The following is a 21,867-nucleotide window of genomic DNA, read 5'->3' as shown; positions in this document are numbered from 1 at the left end:
CTGCCATAGCAGACTGGCTGGTCTCATTGTTTCCAGTCTTCATTTTGCTTCTGTATATTTTCCACATAATGAATATTTTGATATTCCTAAATCCTCCTAATTATTTTGATAATAGCCAACATTTGTATAGTCCTTTAAAGTTTATAAAATATTTTATGCATATCTCATTTATTCTTCACAATACCACTTTGGAATAGATGCTATTATTATACTAATTTTAGGATAAGTAAACTGAAACTTGTCCAGGGTCACAGAGCTAATAAGTGTCTGAGGCAGAACTTTAATCCAGGACTTTGTGTCACCAAGTCTAGTACTACTCTGCTCAAGAAGCTTCCATGGTTCCCTTCTGTATCTAGAATAAAACAGACCCCTGTTTGACAAAGCTCTTGACAATTGGTTCCTTGTCGATTCCCTATTCTTTTCTTCATGAACTCTATAATCTGTCAAATGAGTCTATTTGCTATTTCCTATATTTGATGTTTCATTGTCTTTCCTTTTTGCCTCAGCCTAGGTTGTCTCACATACTGGGGATTTCCCCCTTTCTCCTTTAAGAAGCTTTCCCTGATTCTCCTGGTTGCTTTCATTCTTCTCTTCCTTTCTTCTTAAGTAACTTTGTATTTATTTTCTACACATCTTTTATTTATTTATCTTTGACCATGTTTTAAGTTCTCAGTGTGAGGGCATGCATCATTTCCCTTTTGCATTTGAATCCCCAGTGTCTAGCACATGTCCAGTACACCCTAGGTATTTCATGAATATGTCTTGACTGAATAGTGATCAATGGAGAGATACCTTAGATGTTAATAACTAACATTTCCATAGCATTTTCATGTTTACAAGGAAGGCTTACAAGCATTATCTTCCTTGTAGACAATGAAACTCAGGTTTGGAGAGGCTAAGATAATGGTTTATAATTGCCAAATGAGGAAATATCTGAGGGTGGGATTTGAATCTTATCTCTTGACTCTGAGTCTAATCTCATCTTCAAGGTCATGCAGCCCTTGAAACATGATCCTAAGATTTTTAGATCTTAGCAGGGTCTAGAACATAGTGGGCACTTGATAAATACTTATTGATTGATGAATTGAAATGTGTGCTTGATAACCAGGAACCTTCTTTGGTTGCTGTATGTCTTTACTTGATAAGAGAAATGCTTCTTAGCTGAGGTGACTTCTGAGTTCCTTTGGCATCCATTCAACTTTCCTAAGAAAAGATGAGTCTTTTCCCATTAAAAAACAAAACAAACAAAAGTTTTATTATTCTTTACCCTTTATCTTGATCCCCCCCCCCCCAGGACAATATATTATTCTTTTCTTCAATCAATAAACAATCTAACTGCCCATGCAAATCTCATTCTCAAATGATAGATGTATTTATAACCAATCTTTTCTTATCTGTTAAGATAAGAAACTTTTTAAAAAATTATTTTTTTTCTTAAAAATTGTATTGATTGGCACTCGTCCTGTTCACAGGAAAGAAAATACACATGGTTTGCAGATGTAAGCTTTTGAGTTGTTGATTTCTCATTTTGTGATATCATACCACATTTTTACTTATGAAGCTGAATATCAGGGGGAAAATCTTGGGTGATAAGAGTATCCTTAACATTCAAACATGTTTACAAGAAACAAAACTTTTAAATATATAGAATAAATTTATATAAAATGATATATAACTATAATATATATAAATCTATAATAATACCTTATATTTGATTTCAAAGCACTTTTACAATGACAATTTACTTTGTTTCTCATAAAGATTATATAAGGTAGGATAAGCAGATATTATCACCCACTTTTTATAGGTGAGAAAATGAACTCTCAGAGAGGATCATTCAATAATTCCATGTATTTCAAGTATTCATTAAATGTCCACTTTGTGCAAAGCACTGCGGTGGGTGTTTGGTATGTAAAGAAAAAATAATATAACCCTTGATCTCAAAGAACTTACATACTGAGACAGGGGAATGGGATTCAGTTCAGTTGTTTATTAATCATATCTGATGCTTTGTGACCCTATTGGGGTAAGCAAAGATATTGGTGTGTTTTACCATTTCCTTCTCCATCTCATTTGACAGATGAGGAAACTAGGAAAAGCAGGGTGAAGTTGTTTGCCCAGGGTCACACAGTTACTAATAAATATCTGAATAAGGATTTGAATTCAGGAAAATGAATCCAGTTCTGCATGCACTGTAGCACTTAGTTGCCCTGAGATTCAAGCAAATACAAATATAGACATAGTAATACAAAATCATATTGAAGGAGATTGTGTTAATGATGAGAGGGGAAGGGGAGACAAGATCAAGAAAAGTTCCATGTAGGAGGAAGGAGGTAATACCTGAGCTGTACTTTGAAGGAAGCTGGGGATCATAGAATTTGGGGGTGGGGAAGTTAAGGGACCAGCCCAGTTCACATAGCTATAAAATATCAGTTAGAACTAGAATTCATCTTTCTTGGGTATATCAGTTCAGTACTTCTTCTTTTACTCAATTCTGACTTTATTATTATTAATAACAACAACTTTCATATTTTGCTTTAAACTTTATGAAATATTGTATAAACTTGAGCCTCTTAACACTATGAAATAGGCATTATGAGTATTATTGTCCCCATTTCATAAATAAGAAAAATTGATCTTGAATCACATCATCTGATGTGAGAATTCTGCTACTGCTTAATTCACAGAACTATTAGGAAAGCACATCATAGACCTTGTGGTTCCTAATCAGTAGACTTTCCTATAGGTAATACAATATGGTGTTTTTCACATACAATGAATGTTAAAGGACTGACTCCTTTGTGAAGTGCCTAGGATTGGGAATTTCATCTGTTTTGCCTATAAAGTTCAAAGGACAAATTTCTGGGTAATTAACTATTTTATTAATAACACTAACATGTTACCAAGAAGGGGCAGTGGCACTTTCAAATGCTAAAGATGAATCATGAAAGTGGGCTTACAGTTTATACATTCTTAAAAGAATGGATGTTCCTGAGTGTAGCCATGAGAAGTGTTCTGAGAAGTGTGGTGATGAGATTAATCTTCTAATAAAGGACTCAAAGGAATGGAATTTTGATTATTTCATTTACTTCTCAATTGCCCAGCCTCAGGGTAATCAAGACAAAGAGTCTATGTCTTCCTCCAGAATCTGAGCAGATTGGGTCAGTAGTTTCATTTTAGATTAAATTCTTGCAAGGCTGGTGGATGCTAATTCCATCTCATTTTCAACAATGTCTTTCAGAGACTGAGTCTTGAAATGAGGACTTTAGAAAAAAGGAGGAACTCCAGAGCTCCCCAAATCATTGTTTATTAAGAATCATTCCTCTTACAGCAAAAGGCCAGAGCATGAACTCCTGGTTTTTCTCCATTTTTACTACTAGGCTTAAACCATTGAGTTAGAAATAATGGATTTATTTTTTTCCTCTAGGGAATGAATACAGGTTCCAAGGTAAGACTCTCTATAGTCTTTATTTATCCCTCCTATTTATTACCTTGGACTGGCTTAAAACTCAATGGGTTCTGTATCAGAAAGATTGTTTCCCCAGTCACATAAGTCCTAAGAGACCCCTAAGAGAATCTATCCATCCATTCCAGACTGTTTGTCTCTACACTACTTTCAGAGCTCCCCAACATGAGATAAGAAGCCTAGAGATGTTAAAATCTCTTTAAAGTCTTTAAACTCAAGTGACATTGGCTTGCTTGCTTTAGTGCAACTATGAAATGGCAAAGAGGAACCTCAAATCCATATTTTCTGATTCCGAGTACAGGAATTGATCTGCTATACCAAATTGCCTCTCCAAATGACTTAATCATTTTCAGCAAATTCAATTCAAACAGTACTTATTAAGCTTCTACTTTATACAAGATGCTGTGTTTGGTGCAGAGGTTAATTTAATTTAATTGACAAAACTGTAGTCACCGACCTTAACAAATTTACATTCTGTTGGCATTGAGAGAGCCCCTTACTTCTCAGTGTGTCAGTTCCCTCAGCCATAAAGTGAGGGAGGCAGCTCGGTAGATTGTAAGGAGTGCAGATTCTCGAGTCAGAGGAGAAGGAATTTCAATTCTATAACTGATACTGGTTCCCATTGTGATCTTACTTTTTCAAAATTCATGTACCTCATTTTCCTCAACTGTGAGCATGGAAGAGAAGTCCTTTGAGGTCCATACTAACTACTTATTTAAAATAATTTGAATTTGTGATTCAAAAACTGTTCTCCATAACTGATCTTCCAGCCTTAAAATTCTGTATTAATGAATATTGGAATTTTGAAATCAAGGCTGGAAACATTTAGCCACTAGATGGCACTGTCTTTTTAGTGAAAACCAGAATCTGTGTGGCTCTCCTAATTCGGATCAAGGCAAAGGAAGCAATTATCAAACACAGCATGTCTTAAAGGTGGGACTGACAGTGTAAGAAAAAGGCAGAAGGAAATGGATGTAACAACTGGAACTGATTGAAGCAATTAAACTATTTGTATTCTCTTCCTCTCCCCCTCTAGCTCCCCCCCCCCCCATCCTAATATGAGAGAGAGGCAGAGAGGTAGGGACTTAGGACCAAATTGGGAAGACCTCAGTTCCAATCCCAATGACTACTTAGTAGCTGTGTGACCATGGACTAGTCACCTAACCTTTCAGAATAACTCTAAGACTTGCAGGGGTGAAGTCTGGTACGTTGGCCACAAAGGAAAAGGGCTCTGAGTATTCAAACTAGAAATTTATTGGAATTAGCCTGAGTTGGTACCATGAATTTCGAGGCTCCTCCAACCTTAGTCTAGTAAGTAAGGATGGGAGTGACCATTAGCTTCTTAATGACTTCAACTGTCTTGATCACTGTTCCCAGGAAATACTCTGGAACCTTTCATAGAGGTTGGTCAAGAGATGACTATTTTTTTACACACCCAAGATTTACTTGGAACTAGGGGTTTCTTTTTTCAGTGATTTTGAAATCCTGTAAGGTAAAGTAAATCATAAAGCACAAACCTAAATATCCAAAGTGAATTCAACTCTCAAATAGTAATAGTAACTAGCATTATCCTCACCATAGAAGAGCAAGAAAATATACATTTGCCACATAGTAGAATAATAACTGGCAGTGAGAAAATGCTTTAAAGTTAGATTATGCAATTTTCTACACTGAGTTATTTGCCCTCACAAACCCTTTAACTTTGCTTTGACTTCCCTTGCATAGAGTAGGCTTTTTATATATAGCGGTCTAATTGAATGGAACTGAGATAGTTAGAATTATAACTCAAAGGTCTGTTAAGAGTAAAGAGCTTTGGAAACCTAAAAGCCCTGAATTAGTATGAGTTATTGTTTATTATCATTTTTAACTTTCCTACAAATAAGTAAACTGAGACTGATGTCCCTTACATCACTTTGATGTTACTCATCTGGGTGATGAGTCCAGGACTCAAAACTCGAGTCTTTGAATTCAAAGTGGTATGCTCTGCTTTATGACTCTTTGACTTTATGACTCAACACCATTCATTATACTTTTTTTTGATTTTCTCTACTTTCTTTGAGTTTTAGAATTGTATTTTTTATGTTATCTCCTTATGATGAGGACTTCTTGGGTTCTGACAGTAATGGAGACCCTTATGGATGCCAGTGATAATCAGCTCTGGACAGTTTAAACTATGTGTGTCAACTGAATAACAAATTTATCAATAAAATGATAATTAGTTCCAATTACTATTAGAACATATGAACAATATGACTAAATTAAAAAATAAGGGTGACAGAATCAGAGCAGCAGTAGTCCATTCAGGAACTATCACAGCATCATTTGATCAACCAGCTTTCAACAGTTCCTAGGAAAATTAGCTCAGCTGTGTTACTTTGGGCAAGTCATGTGATGGGTTCTAGTGTCTTCCTTGCAAAATGAAGAAGGTATACCAAACATGATGTAAGAGACTTTCGAGTTTTAGGTACTATGATTCTATGAAACTATATAACCCTCTTTTGTAATTTTTTCCCCTGCTTTTTCCACTTATAAATGATGGGACTTTTAGAATGGAAGAATTCTTGTTATGTAGGAAGCTTGGGGTAGCATTTTTTGGGTAAACATACAAAAGATTCTGGGATGACAATTCCCAGGCCAGGAATGCAGGATGGTGGAGAATTATTGTTATGAGGCATGCCTGAATGTGTTTTATAAAATGATACAGTAATGAGAGCATATCTGTTGCACAATAAAACACACCCTGGGATTATATAGAATTAGCTATATTATGAATAATCATTTTACTAGAAAAAGCAATCCTAATGTGTTTATTCAATATCTGCATAGTAAAAACTTAGATTCTAGCTATTTATAATTTTATTTAACATAATTAAACATAATAATGTAATTAACCATTCTTTTTTATATATAATTTTGAATATATCTAAATCATTGCCACTATGTTTCAAGAAATTTTCAAGTATGGTGGAATTTTTCTGGAAAGGCTGATTTGCATTTGTGGAATTTTTTCACTTAATGACATAACTATCAATCACTGAACTTTGAATAATTTTATATGCTATTATTGTTACTGCCTCCAGACTTCCTACAACTCAAACATGTGTCCAAATAGCTAATTGAAGGGGGGGAAATGTCATTATTCTAATCTACTCTTATTCAACACAAAAAGTATTGATTAAGTGCAGATGGCATATAAGACATTGTTTTAGCTGCTGGTGATACAAATACAGAATGGAATATAATACCTTCCCTCAGTGAACTAATTATATTCCACTGGAGACATATAATATGTCAGTTTGTTCCTATTACAAACACAGCTCATGTGCTTAAGGAAAAACTCATATTTGGGGGGAAGAAAAGAAAATATGCAAATAACTAGATAGATGAAAGCTATATTAGGAGAGATGGAAGGCGATCTAAGAAAAGGCAGCAGAAGCTGGGGAGATGGGAAAGTTCTGCAGAAGGGAAGATTAAGCTAAATCTTTAAGGACACAGTGAAGTCAGGAGTTGTGAAGAAGCATTGCAGGCATAGGAGTCAGTCTGTTATTAATAATACAGAAGCTTGTTGAATAGGGGGTGAAATGGTCAGATCTTAAGTATGGTGGTGCCAAAAAAAACTAAGAAAACTGGAAATTAAGGAGGTGGTCATCAACTGAGGAATAAATGAGAAAATAGATTTTTAAAAAGACATGGAAAGATTTATATGAATTGATGCCAAGCAGGCAGAGCAAGAAGAACAATCTGTACTCCAACAACTATATTATAAAAATGAAAAATTTTGAGGATTTTTATAAACTTATGAAGAATGAACAGAACAATGAGAACAATTTATAAAACCCCACCTAAAAAGACAAACAATTTTGAAAGTTATAGGAAATGTAATTAGTACAATGACCAAACCTGTTATTTATTACAGAGAGATGATGCATTTAGGGTGCAGAATGAATCATATATTTTTATGTACAGCCATTAAGGGAATTTGTCTTACTTGGCTATGTTTTTTGTGACAAATTTTTTATTCTCTCCTCTTTGGGGTGTAAGGGGTTTGGAAGGAGAAGAAATAGATTTCTGTTAACTTTATGTAAAAATTAGAGTTTTGTGTGTGTGTATGTGGGGGGGGGGGTTACAGATATCAAGTGTCGCATACACTTTTAGACAGGATCTCTAGTTTTGGGTTTTTTTTATGTTTTTGTTAAGCAAGTGGGGTTAAGTGGCTTGCCCAAGGCCATACAGCTAGGTAATTATTAAGTGTCTGAGGCTGGATTTGAACTCAGATACTCCTGACTCTAGGGCAGGTGCTCTATCCACTGTGCCACCTAGCTGCCCAAGGATCTCTAGTTTTCTTAAAGTTTTACTTAACTTTTTTTTACTTTGTTACAAAAACCCACTCATGAAGAGGGAGTAATTTTTAAAATTTTGTAATGGAAAAATAAAACATATCAATAAAACTTTAAAAAGAAAATTCATCTTGGCAGCTGAGTGGAAGAAAGTCAAAGCAGGGAGACCAGTCAGAAGGCTGTTGAAATAGTTCAGATGAGAGACTGCTAGTCTGAACTAGAGTTGAGAGAAGAAATTATGTTAGAGATGCTTAGAAGGTAGAATCAGCAGGATTTGGCAATGGATTGTAAATGGAGACTGAGGAGCTGCGGGTGACACTAGGTTACTAGGATGATCATACCCTTGACTGTAACAGGTTTAGAATGGGGGAAGATTTGGGGAAAAGATAATGAATACTCTTTTGAATGTGTTGAGCTTATAATATTTATAGGACATCCAATTAGAGATGTCTGAGAGGGAAGGAGAGGAAAGGAAAAGGAATAAGCTTTTATAAAGCACCTGCTATGTGCCAGCTACTATATTAAACATTTTTTATTTTCACAGATATCTCATTTGATCCTTATAAACAACTCTTCAAGGTAGGGGATATTATTATTATTTCCATTTTATATTTGAGGAAACTGAGGCAAACACAAGTCAAGTAACTTGTTCGTGGTCACATAGCTAATAAGTTTCGATCCATTAGCTAATAAGTACTCTAGCCACTGCACCACCAGCTGCATCTAAGAGGCAGTGGCTGATGTATGATCTATGGCTCGGAAGACAGAGTTAGACTGCATATATAATCTGAGAATCATCAGCACATAGATGGGAGCAGATGAGATCATCAAACTAAGAGAATTTAGAATGGAAAAAAAGAAAAAGGTCCAGGACAGACCCTTGGGAGACACTTTTGGTTAGTGGGAGCAACATAGTTGAAGAACAAGCAATGGAGACAGAGAAGGATTGCTGGAATAGGTTAAAGGAGAGCCAAGTGAGAGTGATGTCACAAAAATCTGGAGAAAAGGGAGTACCTAGGAGGAGCAGGTTTCAACAGTGTCACATTCTGTAGCGACATCAAGAAGGATGAAGACTGAGAAAAGGCCATTAGATTTGACAAGAGATCATTAGCAACTTCAGACAGAACAGTTTCAATTGTATGATGAAATTGGAAGCAGAAGGTTTAGAAAGAGAAAGTGGAGACAAGTGTAGACAGCTTCCTCAAGATATTTAATTATGAATAAGAGAAAGATAATAATTAAAAGGGATGGTAATATCAAACGAGGGTTTTCATATAAACATAAATATGTATATGATAATTCAAGAAGGGAGGGAACTCTAAAAACCTGGGAAATCAGGAAAAAATATCTCTTAGGAGATGGTCCAAGAACTGCTTACTACTACTGTATGATATTAGGTAAGCCACCTGGCATCCCTGAGTCCCATTTTCCTCCTCAGTGAAATGAACAGATTAGACTAAGTTACCTTCCAGCTCTAGGTCAGTGATCCTATGATTCTGTTGATCCTATGAACCAGGCCTTAAGGAAGTTAAAGATAGATGGAATGATAGATTCAAAGCAAAAATGAGCATGTTTCTTTAGCAAAAAACTGGAAATTAATGGAGAACCCACCTATTGGCAAATGGTTTAGCAAATTGTGATATATGAATATAATAATATATAGTTATTATAATATAATAAAAGATGAAAGTAGTTTCAGAAAAATCTGAGAAGTCTTTTTTGAATTGATGTAGAATAAATTAAGAATCAAAAAATTCATTCAATAATATTATAAAATCAACTTGAAATACTTGAAAACTAATAAATGCAATGACCCAGCTTTGAATTTAGAGGAGTGAGGATGCGATAGGCTACCCACCTCTTCAGAAAGAGGTAACATCTCAAGATGAAGGATAAGACATATTTTGGGGGGGGTATAGAAGGTGAAGACATTTGTTTAATTTGCCTATGAATTTTTGTTTAAGGGTTTCATTTTTCTTTACCAATGTTGTATTGTGAGGGTAAAGGAGGAGGACATGATCGGGATAGGGTAGCAAAAAATGAGAATTAAGTCATTAAAGCATCTTTTGAAAAAATATAGAAATCAGAAGGAAGGCTGGAAAGAAGTAGAGACAAGTAGGACAGATTTGAAAGCTTTAAGTTGAACTTTAGAGATTAAAAAAAAAAGAAAAGCAAACTACATAAGAGATATTTTCATTTTCATGTTGATACTCATTTTTTGTCCTATGTACATGGAAATTACCAAAATTACCAAAAATTATCATTTTATTTGATGTTTAAGTTCAGAATTAAAAAAAATTTAAAAACAAAAAGTTGATGTGCCACTTCTGAGGTCTCTCATGACTGACATTCCCCTAGTTGCTATAATTCGTTCTCCTGATAATATTTTGTATATGTTTTTATTGTCATTTATATATATATGTTGTTTCCCATCCTAGCATAAGGTTTATAGGGGAAGGGTTTGTTTCATTTTTGTTGTAACTAGCCAACGGCTTGATGCCTAGTGGGAACTCAACAGATACTTGTTGAGTGAATGAATAAATAAATGATTCATTCAAAGGTATTTTTTTAAATCATCCTTTCAGACCTACAGTTTATTGAGTTTTGGAAGTTTCCTTTTTTTGGTTTAAGAACATTTACATTTTGTAGCATAGCTACAGGAACTTCTCTTATTTTCAGCTTAGCTGTAGTGACTAATGAAAATGTATCTTATCTTCCTCTTTATGTTGTTAGGTAGTCTGAAAAATCTGAGAAAACAATCATTCATAACACCAAAAATAGTCTTCCATTTATTTTTAGTATGTTTAGTAGTTAATACAGGAATAACTGGTTCACTATTTGGTTTATATGGAAATCACTCATTTTTCATCAAAATAAAAGAATGCTCCCCCCCCATTCTACTTCAAGACTCTCCAGTCAGCTTTTGAGATGTCTGTAGGATTCTGAAACTATTATTTGCCTTTAGAATGTATTATGAGTTGAGGGGGGCAAGGGTGATGGTCAGGAGACAATTTTACCTTGCTAGGTGTTTTCTTTGTGGAAAGTTAATCATTAAGTTAACCATTAAGCATTTATTAGGTTTATTCTTCTTTCTTTTCTTCTTTTTCTACCTTCTTCATCTTCTTCCTTCATCTTCTTGTCAGACAGCATGCTAAGCACTGGGAGTTCAAAGAAAGAGAGTTATTAAGGCATTAAATGGGTTATAAGAAAAGTCAAACTGAGACTGAGTACATTAACCTGAACAATTCAAGGTGGGAACAAGGTTGTGATAACTCTGGAATGAGACTTGAGAACTAGGCAGAAGGAGGAGTACCCATCACAATGTGGCTGAAGAACAGGCTACTATCTGGGGCCCTCTGAGAAGAGAGATTCTAAGACTCTTTCAACACACAAATCTTGTCTTATGCATTTTAAAACATTTTTCAAAACCATTATTTAATTTCTGTTTATGCAAAATGATCGAACAAGCTGAGCTGGGACACTAACTTAATTTTTCCCCCCATTTGTATGAGGATTGGATCAACTATTAGAAGTTTTTATCAGCTCCCATGATAGCTAAGGACCCTATGTTGTGAGCTAATATTTTTCAGAAACATAGATTTGGGCACAGTCTCTCTAGGTCGAGTATGCTCAAGTTGTAGTATTACAGTGCTTCTCTCAATAAGGGAGTTTATATAGAATCTATGAATGTGTTTCACCTTTAACTCTTCACCCAGCAATTTCCTCTATTTGCTCCCAATTTGAGGGCAATTGAAAGAGATTTTTCCCTTGGGGAAAAGAAGGAAAAAGTTCTGGGTTCATTCAAATGTGGAATCATAGATGATCCCTTCATTAGTTAGGAATAATTAAAACTCCAGCACCCGTGGGGGAATAACACACCCTGTGGAACAGTTTTCTAACAGGTGATCTGCATGTTACCAACAGGAAGCAAAGAGAACCAGAGCCTGAGTCAAACCTGAGAAAACACTCAGGTGCCTCGGGAAATTAATTCTTTCCCACAGTATTAATAACATGAAGTCCCGAAGTGAACTGATTGTTCTTCTTACATTGCCCTAAGGTCTGGATAGGTATAAAATCAACATTTGAATAGTTTTCCAAATTTCCCAAGTTTAATTTAAAAAACCTTATGGAATATTATCATTCTTATGTTGCCTAATTAGTAAGTTAATGTCCCTCACTGGTGGACTTAGTGTTTTTCCATGTATGTACTCTAAGAAATTATTTAATGCAGTTTTATTTAACAAACTTTAAGTGTCTAAAGGGTACAAAGCACTGACATGCAGTGGGGGAGATACAAAATATTAACAAGACAAAGATGAGTTCTGTTGGTCTAGTAGGGAGATGTTGTTCTTCATTTATTTCAGGTGTATACGACTTTCTGTAACCTCATTTGGAGTTTTCTTAGCAAAGATAATGCAATGATTTGCCATTTCCTTTTCCAGATAATTTTACATATGAAGAATCAAGGCAAACAAGGTTAAGCGACTTGCCCAAGATCACACAACTTAGTAAGTGTTGAGGTCAGATTTGGATTTGGAAACTTGAGTCTTCCTAGTTTTTAGCCCAGTTTTCATCCACGCAGCCTAGCTGTCCTAATAAGGAAATAGAACAGGCATGAATCCAGAAAACTGCAATGAACAATATAATAAGAACCTTAAAATACGACAAAACCAGGTAAGGTCTGAAGGGAAAAAGAATAAGGAAATCTTTAGAGAAGAAGTGGCATTAATAATGGACTTTAAAAGAAGGGTAGGAATTCAATGACAGCTAGGCAGTACAGTGAATAGCCTGAAGTCAGGAAGCTAGATATGGTGGATTAGGTTAAGTTTATTCCTCTTTGCTCACCAATCATGGTAGTTCAGCCCCAGACTTCTAAAGATGAGAGTATCTCTCAGCTCACCAGAGCATGGACATTGGAAACTGGTTCAAAAGGTGCTGTTTCAAATGGGAAAGGGAGATTTGAGTAGAGCAAATGGCAAGATGTCTAGGATAGCTAGAAAGCATAGTCTAGAGGCTGATTAAATATAGTTTAAGTGAATGCAATGGGTGAAGTTACAGAGTCAATATTAGAATTAATAAGAAAAAAAATCTCTATTCCTATCCAATCATGGTTTTCCAGTACTGGAATGATCTGCTTTAAGATGTAAGGGATTTGTTTTCCTATATAGTAATAATAGTAACAATAATTATAAACAACATTTATATGACATTTACCAGGCATTATGTGAAGAGTTTTATAATCATTACTTCATCTGATTCTTATAGCACCCCTGGGAAGCAGGGTTATAGATGAAAAAACTGAGGCAAACAAGGTTTTAGTGACTTTCCCTGAGTCATACAGCTAATAAATATTTGAGATCCCATTTGAACTTAGATCTTTCTGACTCCATGACTGGGACTCGATCCACTATACCATCTAACTGTCCCATAAAGGCAGGATAACTATTTGTTACATACTATGTAGTGAATTTTTTTTCATGTGTGAGTGGGATAAGATGTTCATTGAGATAACCACTAACTTAAATTCCATGAGATTTCCAATGGAGTGTAAAGGGAGAAGAAAGCTTATTACTCAAAGAGGAATAGTCATTGATTTGGTTGAAACTGGCTTGCTAATTTAGTCAGATCCTCTCTCATTCTTAGAAATGAGGAAATTGAGGTTCATTGAGTTTAAATGACTTGTCTGAAATCATAGAATTTGTAATAAATTGAACCAGACCTTAAACTCAGGTGGGCCTTCTATCTACATTACTTATTTCTCAGCTTCCTTGGATCTTTGTAACACTGTCAGGGAATGACAAAAGCAGCTACCTTCTGAAGCAGGCAGCATGGACAGGAGTGACAGGTTACTACTAAACATCCTTCCACTCCCTCAAAGAAAAGAACAGGAATTCAGATGATATAATAAGTAATAATTAATGTTGTTCAGTCACGTCCAATTCTTCTTGACCCCATTTGGGGTTTTCTCAAAGATACTGAAGTGACTTGTCATTTTCTTCTCAAATTCATTTTAAAATGAAGAAAATGAGACAGGGTCACTCAGTTGGTAAGTCTCTGAGGCTACATTTGATTTCAGGTCTTCTTTACTCCAAACTTTCCTTATTCCAAATGAGAACTCCACAGAGTTTACTAGGAGGACAGTTCATCCATTTCTAAGAAGGCAGCATTTAATTCCATCAAAAGTGAAGTACAAGTGGAGCTTAGAAAAATGAAGGATTTTTGGCTCAGTTAGAAGGCAGATGAAATTCAGTTTTATATGGATATGAATATTATATGGATAATAACAATGATAACATAACAATAATAACATAAATAGCAATGAATGCTATTTATGGGCCAAAGATATGTGGTGCATCTCAGCTACTCAATGCTGATGGATCTACATTGATTAGTGATAGAGACAACATCCTAGAGAGAGATGGGCTGAACACTTTCATGGTGTTCTTAATGGACCATCATCAATCAGTGCAGAAGCCATTGATCATTTAGTACAAATTGAAGTCAATCAATCTCTAGTTGAAATTCCAACTGAAGAAGAGGTTTTGAGTGCTATTAGGCTCCTTTCAAGTGGAAAAGCCTCTGGTGCTGATTCTATTCCAGTTGAGATTTACAAGGTGGAAGGTCCATTGCATAGACAAAAACTGACTAGATTTTACAGGTTGTATGGGATATAGAGGTTATCCCCCAAGAATTCAAGGATGCCTCCATCGTCCATCTCTATGAAGGTAAAGGGAAGAGATTGTCGTATGACAATCACGGGGGTATTTTCTTTTAGTCATTGTTGGTACAATTCTTCCCAGAGTGCTTCTCAATAGACTGATCCTTTACCTGAAAGATGGTTACCTCCCAGTGTGGCTTCAGAGATGGTCAAAGAACAGTTTTTGCTGCCCCAAAACTCCAGGTAAAATACCAGGAACAGAATAGAGGTCTGTATATAATGTTTCTAGATCTGACCAAGGCCTTTCACATTATCAGTCATGAGGTTTATGGAAAATTATGTCAAAATTTGGTTACTCAAAGAAGTTCATCAATATTGTACATCAATTTCATGACAACATGCATGCCCAGATTCTGGACAGTAGATGATGCTCTTAAGACTTTCTGGTAGCCAGCAGAGTGAAACAAAACTGTGTCCTTGCTCTCATGGTTTTATAGCATGATGTTTTTAATCATTTTATCAAACACCTTCAATGAGGATGAACATGACCTCAAGGTTAGCTACCACCCTGCTGGTAAATTCTTCAACTTGAAAAGTCTACAAGCCAAGACCAAAGTGGAGGGAATGTGGATGCATGATCTTCTATTTGCAGATGATTGTACACTCAAAGCAGCCTTTGAAGCTGAGATGCAACAAAGTATGAATCAATTCTCTGCTACTTGTGCTAATTTTGACCTAACAATCAACACCAAGAAAACACAGGTACTCCACCAGCTAGCCCCACACCATCCACATATGGAACCATCAATTACAGCAAATGGAGAAGTTTTGTAAACTGTGGACAAGTGTCCTTTTCCTTGGCAGTGTCCTTTCCAGGGAAGTACACATTGACAATGAAGTTGACACATGCATTGCTAGAGCTAGGTCAGTATTTGGGAGGCACCGAATGATAGTGTGGGAGAGAAGAGGGATTAGACTGACCAAACTGAAGGGCTACAGAGCTGTTGTGCTGACCTCATTGCAGTGTGCCTGTGAAACCTGGACAATCTACCAGGACCATGTCAGGAAAGTGAATTGCTTCCATTTAAACTGTCTTAAACTTAAACTGCCAGATTACCTGGCAGGAGAAGATACCAGACATTGAGGTACTTTCTTGAGCTAAACTGCCAAACATTCAAATGTTACTACAGAGAGTGCAACTATGATGATCTGGCCATGTTGTTTGATCACCAGGAGTATGCTTGCCAAAAACGACTATTTTTATATAGAGAATCGCACAGGGCAAGTGTTCATAAAGAATTAGAAGAAGAGATACAGGACACTCAGAAGGTCTCTTTAACAGCTTTGGAATTGATTGTATGGGAAACACTTGCACAGGACTGCCCAACATGGTGTTCCCTCATCAGAGAGGGTTCTGTGCTCTATGAGCAAGGCAGAATTGAAGCAGCTCAAAGGATGTGAGATATATAAGTTTAGAATAAACACCCCACATGGTTTACTTGTGCCAGATTTGTGGTAGAACATTCCAAGATGGTATTGATCTGATCTGCAACAGTGACATACTTTGACTTGTCTCTATCATAGTGATGTCATTTTGATCTTCTTCAAAATGAAGAAACAAACAACTAACCAACTCCAAACCTGATACTCTGTCAACTGTGCCATCTAGTTTCCCTTAGCCACTAGTAGCTACATTTATAAACCACTTTGAAATTTGCCAAGTGATCGACAAATATAATCTCATTTTAAACTCTTAAAAAGCCTAAGAGGTAGACCTATTATTATTATTCGTGTTTTACAAATGAGTAAACTATATGGGCAGACTTGACTAGGGTAATATAACTAGTAACCGTTTCATGTTGGATTTGAAGTCTTCTTGCTTTTAGGTCCAGAGTGCTATCCTAGCTCCCCTGGCTTCTGGAGTACTGCAGTCATTAAGGATTGGAGGACTGTAGACTACAGGAAAGCAAAAGACCCTCTCTTATCCAATTCCATTTTTCTTCTCTATAGCTAATAATTTCTGCCTCATCCCTTCCTTCCTCTAACTTTCAAAGGAGATGTGTTCTTGATCATTTTCTCCACAATGAGATGATTCAGTTCTATCTGTACCATCCCATAGAAAATTCCAGTCAGGGATAGTCACAGTGAATAAGAAGCTTCTCTAGATTAGCATTGCGTGCATATTTTCACTCCAAGACATCAGATGTGGCCAAAACAAAACAAAACAAAACAAAAAAACAAAACCAAAAACTATGACAAAAGTGAACTTCCCCACCATGAATAGTGGATTCTAGGACATGGAGAGGGCAAAAGTGCCAACAATCTGCTGTTCTTATATGACTCTCCTTGGCATTTAGAATCATGAATCTTGAATTCCTAGCACATTTGACTAGAAAGCACTACAGAGACTATCTAATTCTATTTCCTGGTTTTACAGTTTTATTTTATTTTATTTTACAGTTTTATAGTTGAATACATAAGGTATATTGAAAAACAGTCTACACAGAGACCTGAAATACACCAGTTGGCACAAACCAACAGAATGAAGACAGACAACTTTTACATTCTCTATAGAATAATTTTCTGTTAAGATTTGGGAGTGTCAGTCAATTAGCAAGAATTTTTTCAGTTCTCACTGTAATCTGAAACTGAGTTAAGCACTGGGGAAACAAAGAAAGAAAAAAAAATAACCAAGGGACCTGTCTTCAAGGAATTCATATTCTACTAGGAGAGACAACATGTAAATAACTAAGTCCATACAAGATATATATGATGTTTGTCCTTTGTTCTTAAAGAAGATCATGACATCAGGGAGGTAATGCCATGACAAGCATATGAATTAGGCAAATGTTTTATATTTCTATGTATAGATATTAAATAATTTGTCTTTATTGTGTCCCTTTAACCTATCTTTGATGCCTTCCTTAAATTTCCCTGGATTCTTATATGTCAAATTTTCTTAAGTTCAGATGTTTTTGCAACAAAAGCCCATAAGTCTGGAAAATTGTTAACTGTTATTTTTTTTTTTCCATTTAGGATTAAACTTAACTCTACTGAGTATAATATATTCAACTGCAACCCTGGTTCTTTTTTTTTTAGGTTTAGGTTTTTGCAAGGCAAATGGGGTTAAATGACTTGCCCAAGGCCACACAGCTAGGTAATTATTAAGTGTCTGAGATCGGATTTGAACCCAGCTACTCCTGACTCCAGGGCTGGTGCTTTATCCACTGCGCCACCTAGCCGCCCTAACCCTGGTTCTTTTGCTCTTTGATATGTTGTGTTCCAAAACCTGTGGTCTTTTGAAGTAGATGCTGCTAGGTCTTATGTAATTCTAATTATGGTTCTACCATATTTGAATTGTTTTTTCTTATTGCTCTTAATATTTTCTCCTTATCCTGGGGTTTTTGGAATTATGGAACTATGGAACTATTTTTGGAACTATGATATTCCTCTTAGTTTTCCCCCTAGGATACCTTTTAGGTGGTGATCAGGTGAATTTTTTTCTTTTTTTGCTTTCTCCTCTTGTTCTAACATTTCAGGATAATTTTCTTTAATTATTCCCTGTATTATTGTATCAAGATTCTTTATTTGTTGCTTTCAGGCAGTCTGATTATTCTTATGTTTTTTTCTTCTTGATCAGTTCTCCAAATCTATTGTTTTTCTTGTGAGGTGTTTCATCTTCTCTTTTGCTTTTCATTTTTTATATTTTGTTTTATTACTTTTAGTGTCTTATAAGATTCACTTGACCAATTTTAATTTTCAAAATGTCATTTTCTTCCTTAAGATTCTGGATCTCTTTTTCTAGTTGATTTACTTTTTCATAATTTTCTTGGTTCTTTTTGGATTATTCTTGTTTCCTTTATTAGTTTTTCCTCAATCTCTCTGATTTTTAAAGTCTTTTTGAGTTCTGATATGAATTCTTTTTTGAGCAAATAGCCATTTGAAGTTACTTTTGGGGGTAGGAGAGTCTTTTTCTGCTTCAGAATCTTCCTCTGAAGACAAACCCCAGTCTTCTTTATTCCCATAGTAACTATCTGTGGTTGGGTTCTAGGTCCTTTGCTTACTTTTTCTTATGGTCACCTCTAGTCCTGTGATAAAAGGGGATGGTGTCTCTGACTTCAGAAGCTTTGTCTTGAACTCAACCTCTGCACTCCTTTCCTCCTCTAAGCCATAGCTTAGATTATAGGGTACACTGTGTTGGAAATTATCTCACTCCCTGAGAAACCTCCAGTGGCTATACTCTTCAGTTCTCTCCTCTGACCTGGAATCAAGAACTAGAAGTCAATTCTATTGTAAGTGTCCACAACCAGCAGAGTTCCCATGCCACTGCTTCTGCACTCATAGGGTGAGTGTTGGTTCTTTCTTGTCCAGGATCGTGTCTCACCTGCACAGCTAGGGTCTACAGCAGAGTTTCTTTCTCTTCTCCCTCTACCTGTCCCTCTCCAAGACACCAGACTCACCATACTATATCCTGAGTTGAAAATTCCTGTGGCTTAGGGGGAGGCTACTTCCCAACCTGGGCTCACCCCTTCAAGGAGCTAACCTGGAGGTGTTCTCACTTCACTCATCCAAGGGAACCTCAGTCCCCAGATTTAACCTTAGATCTTTTCCAATATTTCCAAAAGGAACACTTCTTTTGCAACTTTCGTGTGGTTTATGCCGCTCTACTTTCATCCTGAGGTGTTTTTTTGATCAAATTTTCTGACCTACTCTGACATTTTCCAGGAACCCCTCCCTAAAATGAGTCTTGAAGGAAGTTTGGGAAGCTGAGAGATAGAAGTGAGGTGGGATAAGTTGTGTTTCTTATATGTCACAGAAAGTGAGTATTAGTATGGGTCAGGATGGAGTTATATGTATAACAACCAGAGCTATTACTCCAGGATAACTCTATGGATTCCATTCCCAAATTCCCCAATACAATTTGATAGATTTGGTTGACCCAGATTTGGCAAATATGAGAAATAGCTATCTTCCAACACATCCCTATTATTCATTTGTTGCTATTGCCCAGTCATGTCCATCTCTTTCTGACCCCATGTGGAGTTTTCTTGACAAAGATACTGGAATTGTTTGCCATTTCCTTTTCCAGATCATTTTATAGATAAGGAAACTGAGGTTAAGTGACTTGCCCAAGTTGTACAGCTAATACATATTTGAGGCTAGATTTGAACTCAGATCTTCCTGTTTCCAGACCCACTGCTCTATCCATTGCACCACTAGCTTTTGCCTTTTAATATTTAATATGATTCCTGTATTATGCCAATGAACCTGCTCAAGAAGTCATTTGTAACAAATACTCAAGATTTGTAAAGAAGATGAGACATCAATCACTATCCTGAAGAACTTTGCTTTGGCCTAGAGTCATATAATCTGTGCTTTTGCATGACTATGATGTCTACTCCATGTATAGACATGTGAGTAGAGTGAAGTCAGACTTGTTAGGCCATGCTGTACTAATAGTACTGAGAGGGTGTATCCTCTGTCTGTTCCTTCTGCCTCACCTATAACTTTCATTGGCTTCTAAAGGAATGCAAAGGCAAAGAAGCTATCTAGGGACAAAGACATCAGTGATTAACACACACCACCACAGAAATATGTTCAGAAATGCTTCATTGTGTGGTAATAATGTCTTTGTTGCTAATGAAGCCTTGGTTTGTTTATAGAGATACTTTACAACAAAATGTATTCAAGATTTAAGTGTTCCCCACATGTCAGTCATTATGAAACCCACACAAAATTCAGCCTGTTCTTAGGACTATATCTATCTATCTATCTATCTATCTATCTATCTATCTATCTATCTATCTATCTATCTATCTATATATTTTAGTTTTTGCAAGGCAATGGAGTTAAGTGGCTTGCCCAAGGCCACACAGGTAATCTTAGGGCTATATTGTTACCTGAAATACCTGACATTTTCTGATTAAGTTTGGATCTGTCTTTGTGTCAATTTGGTGGCACTTTGGTTTTTTGTAATTTTTTTTACCAATGTCATTCTCATCATCTCCAACATAGTCAGTGTAGTAAAATTGGAAGAAACATTTAAAGATTTAAATTTAAAATTAAAATTTAAACATTTAAAGGGATATGTAATAGAAGAAAAATAAATAAGTTTTATACTTATGAAATTTTGAAGACAGTTTTCATTTTATAGTAAAGGCAGGTGTAGATAAATGTTTTAACCCATCTTGCCTTTATTATTTACTAGAATTTTGTCTTCAAATCTCTCTAGATGACATCTATGTTCCTTCATATCTATTTTTTTAGGTTTTTGCAAGGCAAATGGGGTTAAGTGGCTTGCCCAAGGCCATATAGCTAGGTAATTTAAGTGTCTGAGATCAGATTTGAACCCAGGTACTCCTGACTCCAAGGCTGGTGCTTTATCCGCTACTCCACCTAGCCACCCCTGTTCCTTCGTATCTTTAAAATCTTATGACCCTATGATACTTGAGTTCAAATTTGGGAAACTATAAATTGATACTTTTAAGTAATTAAAATTATATTTGTAAATTCTTTAGCCTAGAGATGATTTGTAGGAATATGATAGTTTTTTTTAAAAAATTTGAAGACCCATATTTGGAAGAAGGCCCCAGAGGCTGGAACTAGGAGAAATGGGTAGAAGTAGGAGAGAGGCAGATTTAAATCCAAACAAGTTTGGGATCATTTTTGTTAATTTGCTTTCAGTAGTGTCTGATTCTGTGACATCATTTGGGGTTTTTCTGGCAAAGATGCTGGAGTGGTTTGCCATTTCCTTCTCCATTCATTTTACTGGATGAGGAACCAAGCAAACAGGGTTAAATGATTTGCCTTAGGTTACATAACGAATACATGTCTGAGGTCAGTTTTGAATTCCAGAGGAATCTTCCTGGATCCAAGCCCATCATTCTATCCACCAGGTTGTTTAGTTGCCTCTTTCTGAGAATTAGAACTACATAAAAGTAGAATGAACTGCTTTGGAAGATGGTGGGTTCTCTCTCAGAGGTTTTTGAACAGAGGTTAGATTACTATTTTTGAGATGTGATGGGAAAGGGTTTCTTTTTCTGTGAGTTAGACAGGATGACCTGAAATCCATTCCAAATCTGAAATTCTATGAATCCAAGTTCTTAATTCAGGGATGCAATACAAGAATTACTGCAGAATTTTTCATGAACACTTGGATGTTTGTCTATGGTCAAAAAAATGTCAACAATATATGAGGAATTTGTCAATTATTGTAGTTCTTCCAAATGTCATCAAAGATTTTCTTCCTTTTATCACTGATATCAATTGAAACTTTTGATATAATCATAGAATATTAGAGCCTCAAGGAACCTCATAGATTATCTAGTCTTCCACTATCATTTTACATATGAGAAAATGGAGACTCAGAGAGAAGTGACCTGCCTAAAGTTATTCAGTTAATCTGT

The sequence above is a fragment of the Macrotis lagotis genome, chromosome 1 (genome assembly GCF_037893015.1).
Source record: "Macrotis lagotis isolate mMagLag1 chromosome 1, bilby.v1.9.chrom.fasta, whole genome shotgun sequence".
Classification (NCBI taxonomy): Eukaryota; Metazoa; Chordata; class Mammalia; order Peramelemorphia; family Peramelidae; genus Macrotis; species Macrotis lagotis.
This window is presented reverse-complemented; position numbering follows the sequence as displayed.